This window comes from Rhinolophus hipposideros (assembly GCF_964194185.1).
Source record: "Rhinolophus hipposideros genome assembly, chromosome: 16".
In the NCBI taxonomy this organism is placed as follows: domain Eukaryota; kingdom Metazoa; phylum Chordata; class Mammalia; order Chiroptera; family Rhinolophidae; genus Rhinolophus; species Rhinolophus hipposideros.
The window spans coordinates 47,972,816-47,985,817 of NC_138062.1; positions in this window are offsets into that span (position 1 = coordinate 47,972,816).

Below are 13,002 nucleotides of genomic sequence, written 5' to 3' on the forward strand. Positions count from 1 at the left end.
CTATAAAGCCTGTGGCCATTCAACCAGTCATTTAGGCAGCATCAATTGTCCAGGATCTGAGCCCAGAATGGATTGGAAAGAACATTAAGCTTCAGTGATTAAAATCCACAAGTATACTGGCCTGGGGGGTCCAGAACTGCTTGGAGGATGTTGGGAAGTCACAGGCTTTTAAGTAGTTATCTGAAGCAGGGGTGAGAGACATGCTGTGATTCAGGCTAGGAGCAATCTTTAGTCTAGGATTCAGAAACAGATTAGAAGAATAATCAAAGCCAGTGGCTAAGGAGCTAAGAAACTAGGGAAAAGGAGACGTAAAGTTTATAGTGAGGTGGCTCTCCCATATCACTCCCTCTGTCCTGCATGGGGCCTGATGGCTGTAAACCCTATAAACCTGTCTGTCCTTTCGTGATGGGGCTGGCACAGACTAGCCAGAGAGACTCAGGGGTGGGTGTCAGGGCCAGGCTGTGGTTCTGTATGGGTCCTGGTATGGGACCCACCTGTTAATACCTCCTGGAAAATGTATCAATGTCCCCATCTAAAGGAGAGGTACTGGCCTAGGCTGGACAGGTAGAACCATGGAGGGTGCCACGGACTCAGGTGTTGTCACTCTTGGGTTCCTGTTATTAGGAGTGCCTTCTGAAAAGTTCCTGAACACTTTCTATGACCTTTTGTGGCGGTCAGGACTGAACTGCTATTGCTGGATGTGCTCCCCTCTCCCCACCATTTTTATCAGTCTCCCTCTGGAGGCGGCAACAGGCGCTAGCCATCTAGGGAGGCCCAGGGAGTGTTCTCTGCCCGGCCGCAGTCACATGTGGGCCCTACGCATCATTTCATGCGTCTGGACAATGTTTCCAACTGCCCTTCTAGAGGGAGGCAGGTAGTGGCCTAGTGGCTTAGGGCCCACCGCGGACGGTGTCCTGAGTCCAGCTGCAGTCCCTTCTGGGGCTGGGTGGCCAGATGTACTTCTCAAAAATATTGTTAAGCCCTGTCGGGAGGGAGAGACTCCCAATAGTATAGCCCCCTCCCCCCCATCCCAGTCCAGTCCCAGGTGAGGCTGGGTCGATGGGGGCACCTCCTGAAAAGTGTTTGAAGTACTCCTCTGGAGGTGGAGGTCAGCCCCCGCTATCCAGCAGTTGCGTGGACCGTCCCCCGACTTTTGTTGGCCGAGATACACCATTCGAGTGAGACCCGAAAGAGGTGGCATTTGGGGTCCAGGTCGGCGCCACCTGGCGGCCGCTTTTATATCATCCCTTGGAGCTCCGCAGCCGTGGGCGCGGCTTGGGATCTGGCTGCTCAGCTCAAGGCCGAGTTCCAGGAGGCCGCAGCGACATCGCCCCCGCTGCGACACACTCCGCCTCCAAACGTGCTCCCTGAGACTGTCACGATAGTATAGTGGAGCGCGGCATCTGGGAACTGCATGGGAGGGCTGCCAGGCCACAGAGGTCCCATACACCGGCGGGGACCGACTTGGGCCGTCACAGACCATCGGGTACGGCGCCCTGGGCTCGGATGCATTCCCGCGCGATGTCTGGCTGGTGAGGGTTTCCCGAGAAATTTTCTAGGTTTCCCTCTTGGATCTGGGATCGCGGCCAGGGAGGCCGGGGAGCACCGGTCAATTGGCCTCAATCCCACAGGGTACTGTGACTGGATGTGCGTCCTGAAAATTTTCCCTTCTGAACAGCGATAGGAAGGCTGAGGGAGGGCATGCGGTTACACGGGGGCCTATTCTTGGACACTATCCCCAAACCTTCCTAAGCATCCCTCCAGTGGCAGGGACCATCCTGGGCCAAACGGGGTGAAGGGGTGGGTGCCTTGGATTTAGTCACTGTCCACAAAAGAACCTGCTAAAAAGTTGGCAATTATGCTTGGGGTAGGGGTGGGGCACAGGCCCTGGATGGTCAGGGAGGTTCCAGTAAGATGCCCTGGAGGTGGGCCTTTTAGAAAGATTTTTTAAAAATTAGTTTCAGGTGTACAAAACAATGTACTAGTTGGACATTTACACCCCTCACAAAGTGATACCCCGCTCCCCCCATCGACTACCCCTCTGACAAAGTATATAACTGTTACACTTCCACTGACTCTATTCTCTATGCTGTACTCCACCTCCTGTGACCCTATATATATTAATTTATAGTTGACATTCATTGTTCTTCAGCTTCAGCCTCAGATGTACAGCACAGTGGTCAGGCATCTACATCATCCCTGAGGTGGTCTCCCGAATAAGACAAGTGCCCATCTGACACCCTACAGAAACTTTACAACATTATTGATTCTATTCTCCAAACTGTCTTTCCTATTTTAAGTGTTCTTCAGAAGGTTGACTCCTTAGGGGGCTGCAAGGTAGGCCTGAGGAGGTTGTTTCTGGCAGGCAGCTGTGCTCAGTGGGACCCAGGCATCTGCCACCTCTTGAAAACTTCCTGAGGGGAGGAAGGCCCTGGGGTTAGCTCCCTACACCAGGAGAGCTGAAGTCACGCATGGGTCCTGTTTGTTGGACGTGCCTCTTGAAAATGTTTCGAAGTCTTTCTCTGTAGAGACAAGCCAGCCAGACAGGGAAGCCCTTTGCTGTGGGAGGTGCCCAGGCCCTGTCCACAGCCCAGATCAGGCCAGCAGTTAGAAGCACCCCCAACACATTTATATGTCCCCCTACACAGGATGTGACCAGCCCTCTCTGGCTCTGAGGGCTGGAGAGAGTAACTCTGTACTCCACATGCTGTGACTATATATATATTAAATTATAGTTGACATTCATTGTTCTTCAGCTTCAGCCTGAAGAGCAGTGTGCAGGTGTACAGAGCAGTGGTACAGGTTGCGGTCTCGTGGTCCCCGTTGTCATATTCGTCACTTGAAATTGTTTCCAAGTTTCTCTCCAAAAGGGGTCACTAGTGTGGGCTGGTGAGGGACACCTGAAGGGTGCCTGGGCCTGGCTATAGTCACATGTGATCCCTGTTTGATGAAGGCACCTCACCGAAAAGTTTTGAAGTATCTTTCAGGAGGTATAGGGACCAGCCAGCCAGAAATAGAGGCCCACAAGAGGCACCTGGTCTACATGTGGTCCTTCATGGGTCCCAGCTCTCTGTTTACACCTTCTGGAAATTTTGCTAAGTCTCCCTGTGGAGGAAGGAGCGCTGGGTCCTCCATCCTGCATGGGGAATAGGGGATACCTTCTAAGCCAGTGGTGGAGAACCAGCTAGTCTGGCCAGTGATGATGGGAAGGCACCCAGTGCTGGCCACGTTGTTGCAATTGGTCACAGTTGTCACATGAACCTTTTGAAAATGTTTCCAAGTACCCTTTCTGTGGGGGAGGAGATGTAGGATTTCTGTTGTCTGGTGCCTGGGATTCGTGGCCTCACACACTCGAAGAAAGAGAATGCGGACCTGGAGAGGTAAATTGAAGCAGTTTATAGTTTTATTGCAGAAGTGAATAAGTGCAAGGGTACAGCGCTCAAGTGGAGATCTTGGAGAGGGGGGATCGGAGAGGAATACCCTGCAGGCTAAGCTGAGCCAGAGACTATGTGCCCCTGGATCCATAATCTTTAAATCGTTTACCAGGAGCTGGTTGGGCTTCCCCTTTCCCTTCCTGCACCTGGGCTGGTATCTTGGCTGATGTTGTAGTCTGATGCGGTAGCCCCTCCCATCTAATTCCCTTTTCTACATATTTTTTTTCCTGCCAGCTGTTCTGTTTTGCCTTGAGGTCCTCTGGCGCGCGTCCCTGGCTGCCCACGATTTTCCCATCTCACACTGAGACTGTTTGTCTGGGCTTTGATGTCCTCCACCGCGGTCCTGTCCCTAGCTGCCTATAACTTTCCTGTCTCAGAGGCACTGTCCTGGGCCAGTTAGGGACAAACTCTGATGGCACTCGGGATATGGCTGTGGTCCTTTGAGGGACTTGGTTGTTGGAGGTGCCCCTCCAAAGCTTCTAGGTCCCCATCAGTGGAGTTCTCGGCCCTTGTTGCCAGGTCCCATGTTGGCCCTGGTCATCTTATTTAGCTCACAAAGACGTTTGCAATTCCTGGTCAGCTTAGCAGGCTGTCAGAGGGCACCTGGGCCAGGCCTCAGTCCACCAATGGGTCATTGTCACAGAGAGTGCCTCTGAAAGTTTTCAGAGTCCCCCTTTGGAGGCTGGGACTGGCCTTAGCTGGACAGGGAGGCCCAAGGAGGGGGACCCCAACCTAGCCATGGTCTCACATGGTGCCTAAGTTTTGAAATCAGGAAGTGTAAGATCTTTAATTGAGTTTTCTTTCTAAAGATTGCTTTGGCTATTTGGGGTACCTAAAGATTCCATGTGAATTTTAGAAGGGATTTTTTTTTTCTATTTGTCCAAAAAATATTGTTGGGCTTGAATTGAATCTGTAGATCAATTTGGGTAGTATTGACATCCTAATACAGAGGGTGCCAAAAAATGTATACTCATTTTAAGAAAGGAAAAAACCGTATTAAAATTGTAATACTCAATATATACCGATAACAGAAGATGAATACAAGTCACGTTTGACTTCTGCAATTACAAGAGTTGCTCAAAGTGATTAGGTACCATCAGCGTAATTTTAATACAGTTTTTTTCCTTTCTTAAAAGGTGTACACATATTTCTGTCTATCTCTATCTCTATCATCTCTTCTATATCATCTATATCATCTATATTTGTATCTGTATCTATATCTATATCTATATTATCTTCATCCTACTCTTTATCCATTCATCCATCGACAGACACACAGGCTGCCTTCACATCTTGGCCATTGTAAACAATGCTGCAATGAACATATGCATGCACACATCTCCTTGAAGTAGCGTTTTGGGTTTCTTTGGATAAATATCCTGAAGTGGGATTACTGGGTCCTTCATTGTCTCTTGTTATAGCCTTTGTTTTAAAGTTTGTTTTGTCTGGTGTAAGTATTGCTACCCCAGCTTTTTAAAAATTTCCATTTTTATGAAATACCTTTTTCCATCCCTTTACTTTCTGTCTTTGTGTATTTTTTAATTTGAAGTGAGTCCCTTGTTGGCAGCATATGTAAAGGTTTTTTTTTTCTTATCCATTTATCCCTCCTATGTCTTTTGATCAGAGCATTAAATCCATTTACATTGAAAGTAATTGTTGATAGATATGTAGCTATAGCCATTTTATTATTTATAATTTTGATTTTTTTTTTTTATCTTAAAGAAGTCCTTCTAACATTCCTTGTAATACTGGTTTGGTGGTGATGAATTCCTTTAGCTTTCCCTTGTCTGGGAATCTCTTTATTTGTCCTTCGATTTTTGATGCTAGCCTTGCTGGGTAATCTTGGTTGTAGGTCCTTGCTTTTCATCATGTTGAATATTTTGTGCCAATCCCTTCTGGCCTGCAGTTTCTTTTGAGAAATCAGCTTACAGTCTTATGGGAACTCCCTTATAAGTTACTAGTTAACTTTCTCTTGCTGCTTTTAGGATTCTCTCTTTGTCTTTAACCTTTGCTATTTTAATTATGATGTGTATTGGTGTGGTCCTGGTTGGATTCATTCTGTTTGGGACTCTTTGCACTTCCTGGACTTGTATGTCTATTCCCTTCACCAGGTTAGGGAAATTTTCAGTCATTATTTCTTCAAATAGGTTCTTAATCTCTTGCTTTCTCTCTTCTCCTTCTGGTACCCCTATGATGTGAATGTTATTACTCTTGATGTTGTCTCAGAGGTCTCTTAAACCATTCTTTTTTTTTTTTTTTGATTCTTTTTTCTCTTTGCTATTCCTATTGGGTATTTTCTGCTACCTTGTCTTCCAAATCACTGATTCGATCCTCTGCTTCATCTAGTCTGATGGTGATTTTTTTCTAATGCATTATTTTTTTTAAATTAAAATTTATTGGGGTGACAATGGTCAACAAAACTATATAGGTTTCAAGTGTACACTTCTATAATACATCATCTATATATTTCATTATGTGTTCATCACCCAGAATGAGTTCTCCTTCCATCATCATATATTTTACCCCCTTTACCCTCTTCTACCATCCTCCCTCCCCCAACCCTCTGGTAACCACTAAATTGTTGTCTGTGTTTATGAGTGTTTGTTTCTTTGTCTTATTTCTTTGTTGCTTTCAGCTTTATATCCCACATATGAATGAAATCATATGGTCTCAACTTTTACCGTCTGACTTATGTCACTTAGCATAATAATCTCAAGACCCATCCATATTGTTGCAAATGGCAGTATTTCATCTTTTCTTATGGCAGAGTAGTATTCCATTGTGTATATATACAACAACTTCTTTATCCAATCATCTATTGTAGGACACTTTGGTTGTTTCCATGTCTTGGCCACCATAAATAATGCTGCAATGAACATTGGAGTACATATATCTTTGTAGATAAATGTTTTCAGATTTTTTGGGTAGATACCCAGGAGAGGGATTGCTGGGTCATATAGTAATTCTATTCTTAATTTTTTGAGGAAACTCCATACTGTTTTCCATAGCAGCTGTACCAATTTACATTCCCACCAACAGTGTATGAGGGTTCCTTTTTCTCCACAGCCTCTCCAATACTTGTTATTATTTGTCTTGTTGATGATAGACATTCTAACAGGTGATATCTCATTGTGGTTTTGATTTTCATTTCCCTAATAGGTAGTGAAGTTGAGCATTTTTTCATATATCTGTTGGCCGTTTGTATGTCTTCTTGGGAGAAATTTCTGTTCATGTCTTCTGTCCATTTTGTAATTGGATTGTTTGTCTTTTTGTTGTTGAGTTGTTTGAGTTCCTTATATATTTTGATTAGCTCCTTATCTGAGGTGTTGTTTGCAAATATCTTTTCTCTCCCATTCAGTTGGTTGTCTCCTTGTTTTGTTGATGGTTTCTTTCACTGTGCAGAAACTTTTTAATTTGATATAGTCCCATTAATTTATTTTAGCTTTTACTTCCCTTGCCTTTGAGGTCAAATTAATAAAATTCTCTTTGAATCAAAGGTCCATAAGTTTAGTACCTTCTAGTGCATTTTTCATTTCAGTTATTGTATGAGGTGTGATCAAAACATATGGTGAATGTTTAAATTAAAAAAATTATTACAGTAAAAGACACATTGCCATTAATGTCCCTCAAAATACTCTCCCTCACTTTGAACACACTTATCCTATCGTTCTTGCCATTTTCTGAAGCAGTTCTGGCAGTCCTCTTTCATGAGTGTCTTTAGTTGCGCTGTCATGGCTGCCTCGATGTCCTGAATCGATTCAAAAAATTTATCTTTCATGGTCATTTTGACTTTGGGGAAGAGCCAGAAGTTGAACAGTGCCAGGCCTGTTGAATAAGGTAGATGAGGACACACCATATGTTTTTATTTGACAGAAATTGCCATATACCAGAAATGATGTGTGACACGGAACATTGTCATGATGGAGGATGGATTTGCCCATTTCATATTAATGCACTGTTCGTGATCCATGATTTATGGCACACTTTAAAACACACCTTCTCTCAACTGTAGCTCACACCCGACTTACTGCATGGAACAAGTTGAAACTTTGCACACACTGTTATTAATGTTTTATGTGCCACTTCCCATATTGAAGATCTCTGCCCTCTCGTTGGATGGCAGTTGGCAGCAGCATTCACTGTATTTTGTGATCATACCTCACATTCTTCACTTTTGACTGGTTCATTTTTATGGTTTCTATGTGTGTGTGGTTTTGTTTTTTTATGTTTGCTATCACTTTGTTGAAGTTCTCACTAAGTTCCTTGAGCATCCTTATAACCATTGTTTTGAACTCCGTCTCTGGTAGGTTGCTTGCCTCCATTTTGTTTAGTTCTTTTTCTGGAGTTTTCTCCTTTTCTTTCATTTGGGATGCATTTATTTGTTTCCTCATTTTGGCTGCCTCTCTGTGTTTGTTTCTGTGGATAATATTAGGTAGATCTGCTATGTCTCCCAGTCTTCGCCAGGTGGCTTTATGTAGTAGGTGTCCTGTGGGGCCCAGGGTCACAGCCCCCCGGTCACCTAAGAGAGAGGCGGTCCATGGGTGTCCCTTGTGTGGATTGTGTGTGCTCTCCTGCTATAGTTGAGCCTTGATTGCTCTTGGCACATAAGTGGGGGGATTAACCCTTAGGCTGACTGGCTGTGGGGTTTGCCTCTGTCCACAATATGGGCTGCTGTGCAGGAGGCTTACCCCACTGAGTGGGATTCCCCCCAGTGGGCTCTGGTGCTTGTTGAGACCGCCCTTTGTGTGTGCTGCTTGTGGGGCTAATTGGGTGGTGCTCTTCTATGGTCTGAAGCCAACCTCCAAGTATGTTGGTTCTGGGGCCTCTTGGGAGGAGTTCTGGTGCAGGCCCTGGTCAGCCTCTGCCTGTGACAGGCTGGGGGCTACCTGGTAGGAGCTACAAAGTGATCCACGGTTGTTCACTGCCTGTGCTGGACCTGGAGGTGCATGGGAGAAGCCATGCTGCGAACCGAGGATGGCTTCCACTAGTATAGGGTCTGGGGTAGCTCTGCAAAAAGCCAGGAATCCCTGAGGCCTGCTGCCCTCTGCTGGTATGCGAGTTGGGTGAGGCAGTGTGTGGGGACAATGCCCCAAAAAGCAGTTTTCAGGCTCTCGGCCTCACATAGAAAGGTGCTGGCTCGGGTAGTAAATGGCCATTAACTGTGATCAGATGGCCATCAGCTGTGGCTAGTTGGCTGTCAGCTGTAACCTGTAAGCCATTGGTCACTAATATAACTGCCATGGCTACGCTAGCAGAAGGGAATGGGGGCTAGCAAGAGCGGATTGCAGAGAGGCAGATGCCGCCGGCGAGAATATAGTGATATGACTACCCTACTTATGGCTCCGTGGGTGTTCCTTTTGGCCTCACCATGTCCTGCGTTCTTATGTGGGGAGCGGGAGCTGAGACCCCGCCGGACGCCCCGCAGGACACAGTGTCTCAGGGAGTCACTAGAGTGGGAAGAATGTGGTCACCAGGTTAATGTAAATTCTGGTTTTGTGCCAGTGCTGAGCCTGGAGTGATTTAGCAAAAGTCTCAGAGCACACCGAGGCCAGTCGCTGCCCAGCTGGGGCTTGCCGGACTCTGATAGTTTTCCAAGAAAGAATGCAATGCACGTAGGTCTGGCTGTTCTTGGAGAAAGTGCCTCTGGAGGTGTTTGGGTTGGGTGGGGTAGGGTCCCAGTGAGTCAGCAGTGCAGAGCAGCGGAGCTCACCAGGCCAATCAGATTCAGATTTGGCTGGAGGGGGCGGGCTTAACACAGGAAAGATGGGCCCACTTGTTGGCTGCACTGAAGGTGGACTCCTCACCGGGAAAATGCCAGCTGTCCTCCAGTTTTCTACCCGTAGCCACACACCTCAGTCTGCCTCCCCGCCACCCCCGTATGTCTCCGAGTTACTGTCCCTACGCTGGAGACCAAGGTGAGTGCCTGTGAGCGAGTGAGTCTGTGCGCGGGCTGTTTAAGAGGATGTCTGGTTTTCCTGTAGCCTTTTGGTCCACCCGAACGGTTGGAATTCCCTCTGTTTTTCACAGCCAGATGTTGTGGGGGCTCCTCTTCTCAGCACCAGAACTCTGAGCTGGGGTGCCTGGTGTGGGGGTCTGGAGTCCCTTGGCTCCAAGGCAGCCAAGATAATCCTCTTGATTCTCAACCGCCACACACAGGTGTGGGGCCCATTCTGAGTCTCCGCCCCTCCTACCAATCTCGTGTGGCTGCTTCTTTATATTTTCAGTTATAGGACTTCTGTTTTGCTAGACTTCAGATGGTTCTCCAGGTTGATTGTTCTATAATTTAGTTGTAATTTTAATGTGTTCATGGAAGAATTCAGGCACCCTGTTTATTTACTCTGCCATTTTGCGTCTCTCCCCTATAGTTGAGTTCAACACTCTACCTTTATCATTTCCTTCTTCCAGACCATTTAACTTTCCTTATAAAGCAAATGTACTGGTAACAAATTCCTTCATTTTTGTTTGTCTCAGAAAGTCTTCATTTCTCCACTTTTGAGAGATAGTTTTGCTCTACACAGAATTCTAGTTGGGTGGTGTTTCTTTCAACACTTTTTACTATTTCACAGGCTCTGTTCCTGCTTGCATAGTTTCTGAAAAGAAGTCTGATTTCTTTCTTATCCTTGCTTCACTATAACTAAGGTCCTCCCCAACTCAGCTTCTTTCAAGATATTCTCTTCATCTTTGATTTTTCTCAAGTTTGAATATATTTCTAGGTGTGCATTTGTTGTTTTTTATATTGTTTGGCGACCTCTGAACTTCCTGGATCTGTGGTTTGGTGTCTATTATTAATTTTGGGAAAAACCCAGTCATCATTGCTTCACTTATTATATATTAAAAAAAGTCTTTATTCTCCTTCATGTATTCCCATTATGTGTATGTTGCACCTTTTGTAAATGTCCCAAAGTTCTTGGAGTTCTGTTTTGTCTTTTTTGTTCTTTTCAGTTCTGTGCGTTTCAGTTTTGGAAGGTTGTATTCACATTTCCCCAAGCTCACTGGGGAAAGCTCACTTTCCTCACACATTTTCTGTGTATGAGCCCCCCAGCAAAGGAATTCCACATTTCTGTTCTCTTGTTTTAACATTGGTTTATTTTTTATTTTTTTGCATTTTCCCCTTAGTTCTTTGTATTTCCATCTCTGCCTATATTACCTACCTACCTGTTCTTGCATATTGTCCACTATTTCCTTTAGTGTGCTTAGCACATTAATCAAGATTGCTTTATGTTTTTGGTCTGATAATTCCAACATATCTGCTACCTCTGAATTGTGTTCTTTTGCTTATCCTGTCTCTTCAAACTGTGTTCTTTAATTCTTTTAGTATGCCTTGTAGTTTTTTGTTGAATGCTGGACATGATGTACAGTGAAAAAAGAACTGAGCTAAATAGGCCTTTAGTGTTTTATATTTTTATGTTTATCTGACTAGGTTTTATGTTTATAGGTTTTATAGGTAATAGGTTTTATGTTTATCTGACTAGGGTTTAGGCTGTGTTTACTATTTGCTGTAATGTTCAGAGGCTAAAATATCCTCAGGTGTCCTTACTTTTTTCTCCCATGTTGTCTTTAGGATTCTACAGAGGTTTCTTAAATAAGTTTTGAAGCTACGGTTCTTTCAGTATATTCCACTGTTGTTAATCAGGAGTGTTATTGATGTAATGCTCTGTGGTGGGTGGAGGGGAAGTGTGCTATAGTCCTATGATTTGGTCTCAGTATATTGAGCCTGTGTTCCCGTCTGTGACCTTCTGTGATATAATAGGAATGATGCTATATCTTTGTCTATGGTTCTTAGCAAAGACCTCCTAAAGCCCTTGGACTTTCTGAGTGATAAGGTGATGGGAGCATCTGGTGTTCTAATGAGGTGACCGCAGGCCCGTAAATAGCTTCAGGATGGGTGTTGGTCACCAGGAAGACAAAGCTTAGAGTAGAGGCTTAGAACTTTCAGCCCAGCCCTAACCTCTGGGGTAGAGATTGAGTTATTCACCACTGGTCAATGATTCAATCAGTCATGCCTAAGTAAGGAAACTTCATCCAAATTCCTAAACCTTGGGATTCAGAGATACCCGACTTTGTGAACATATCAATGTGCTGGGAGGGTGTCATGCCTGGAGAAGGTGTGGAAACCCTACTTCCCCACTCCCCACTTTGCCCTGAGCAGCCTTTCCATTTGCCTGTTCCCAGCTTGTATGTTTTACAATGAACTGATAACAATGAGTAAAATGCTTTTGTTAGCTCTGATAGTTGTTTTAGCAAATAAATGAGCATGAGAGGGTGTCCTGGGAACCTCTGAATTTGTAATCAGGCACGGAGAAATGTGTGTGGCCTGAGCTCACATTTGTAGCTGGCATCTGACTTGTGGGTAGTTTGTGGGACAGAGCTCAAAAACTGGTTAGTGGTAGAACTGAATTGAATTGTAGGCCACGCAGTTGGTGTTGGAGAGATGGAGAAGCAGTTTGGAAAACACACCACATATCTGCTATCAGGAGGATAAATGGCCTGTGAACCTCACAAGTGTTTTTAAGTGTCTGCCCACAGCCTCAACTTAGGTCATGCAGAAAGGCTAGAGGGGACTTAAGTTCCCAGTTTTCCTCCCCCATGTCCGTTTGGTGCTGGTAAAATCCCAGTCTGCTAGGGGCCGGTGAAACAGTCTTTGAGGATAGGCCTTGTTAACAAGAACAGAATATTGTGGGCATATTTTAAGTTGACTATTTTCCTGTCTCTCTTTCCAATTTTGGAGACAGCAGTTTGCCCTGCGACCTCAATTCTTGGATAACTCTGAGAAGAGTTGTTGATTTTAAGTTTGTTTTTTTTCTGGTGAGGATGGGAATGTCACCTTCTAAGCTCCTTACAATGCAGATGAGTAACCAGAGGTCTCTCTCTCTCTTTTTTTTTTTTTATTGGGGAAGGGGAACAGGACGTTATTGGGGAACAGTGTGTACTTCCAGAACTTTTTTCCAAGTCAAGTTGTTGTCCTTTCAGTCTTAGTTGTGGAGCGCGCAGCTCAGCTCCAGGCTCAGTTGCCATTGCTAATTGCAAGAGTCGCAGCCCACCATCCTTTATGGGACTCGAGGAATCGACCTGGCAACCTTGTGGTTGAGAGCCCGCAATCCAACCAGCTGAGCCATGCAGGAGGCAGCTCAGCTCAAGGTGCCATGTTCAATCTTAGTTGCAGGGGGTGGAGCCCACCATCCCTTGTGGGACTCGAGGAATTGAACCAGCAACCTTGTGGTTGAGAGCCCACTGGCCCATGTGGGAATCGAACCGGCAGCCTTTGGAGTTAGGAGCACGGAGCTCCAACCGCCTGAGCCACCAGGCCGGCCGTTTTTAAATTTTTTTTTAATTGGGGAATATTGGGGAACAGTGTGTTTTTCCAGGACCCATGAGCTCCAAGCCAAGTCGTTGTTTTCAATCTAGTTGTAGAGGGCGCAGGTCACTGGCCCATGTGGGAATCTAACTGGTGACCTTGGTTTTATGAGCACTGAACTCTAACCAACGGAGCTAACCAGCTGGTCCTCTGACTCTCTTTTAATATTTGACTGCTAGTATGTTGGAAAGTTTTCTTCCTGAGTATATAAAA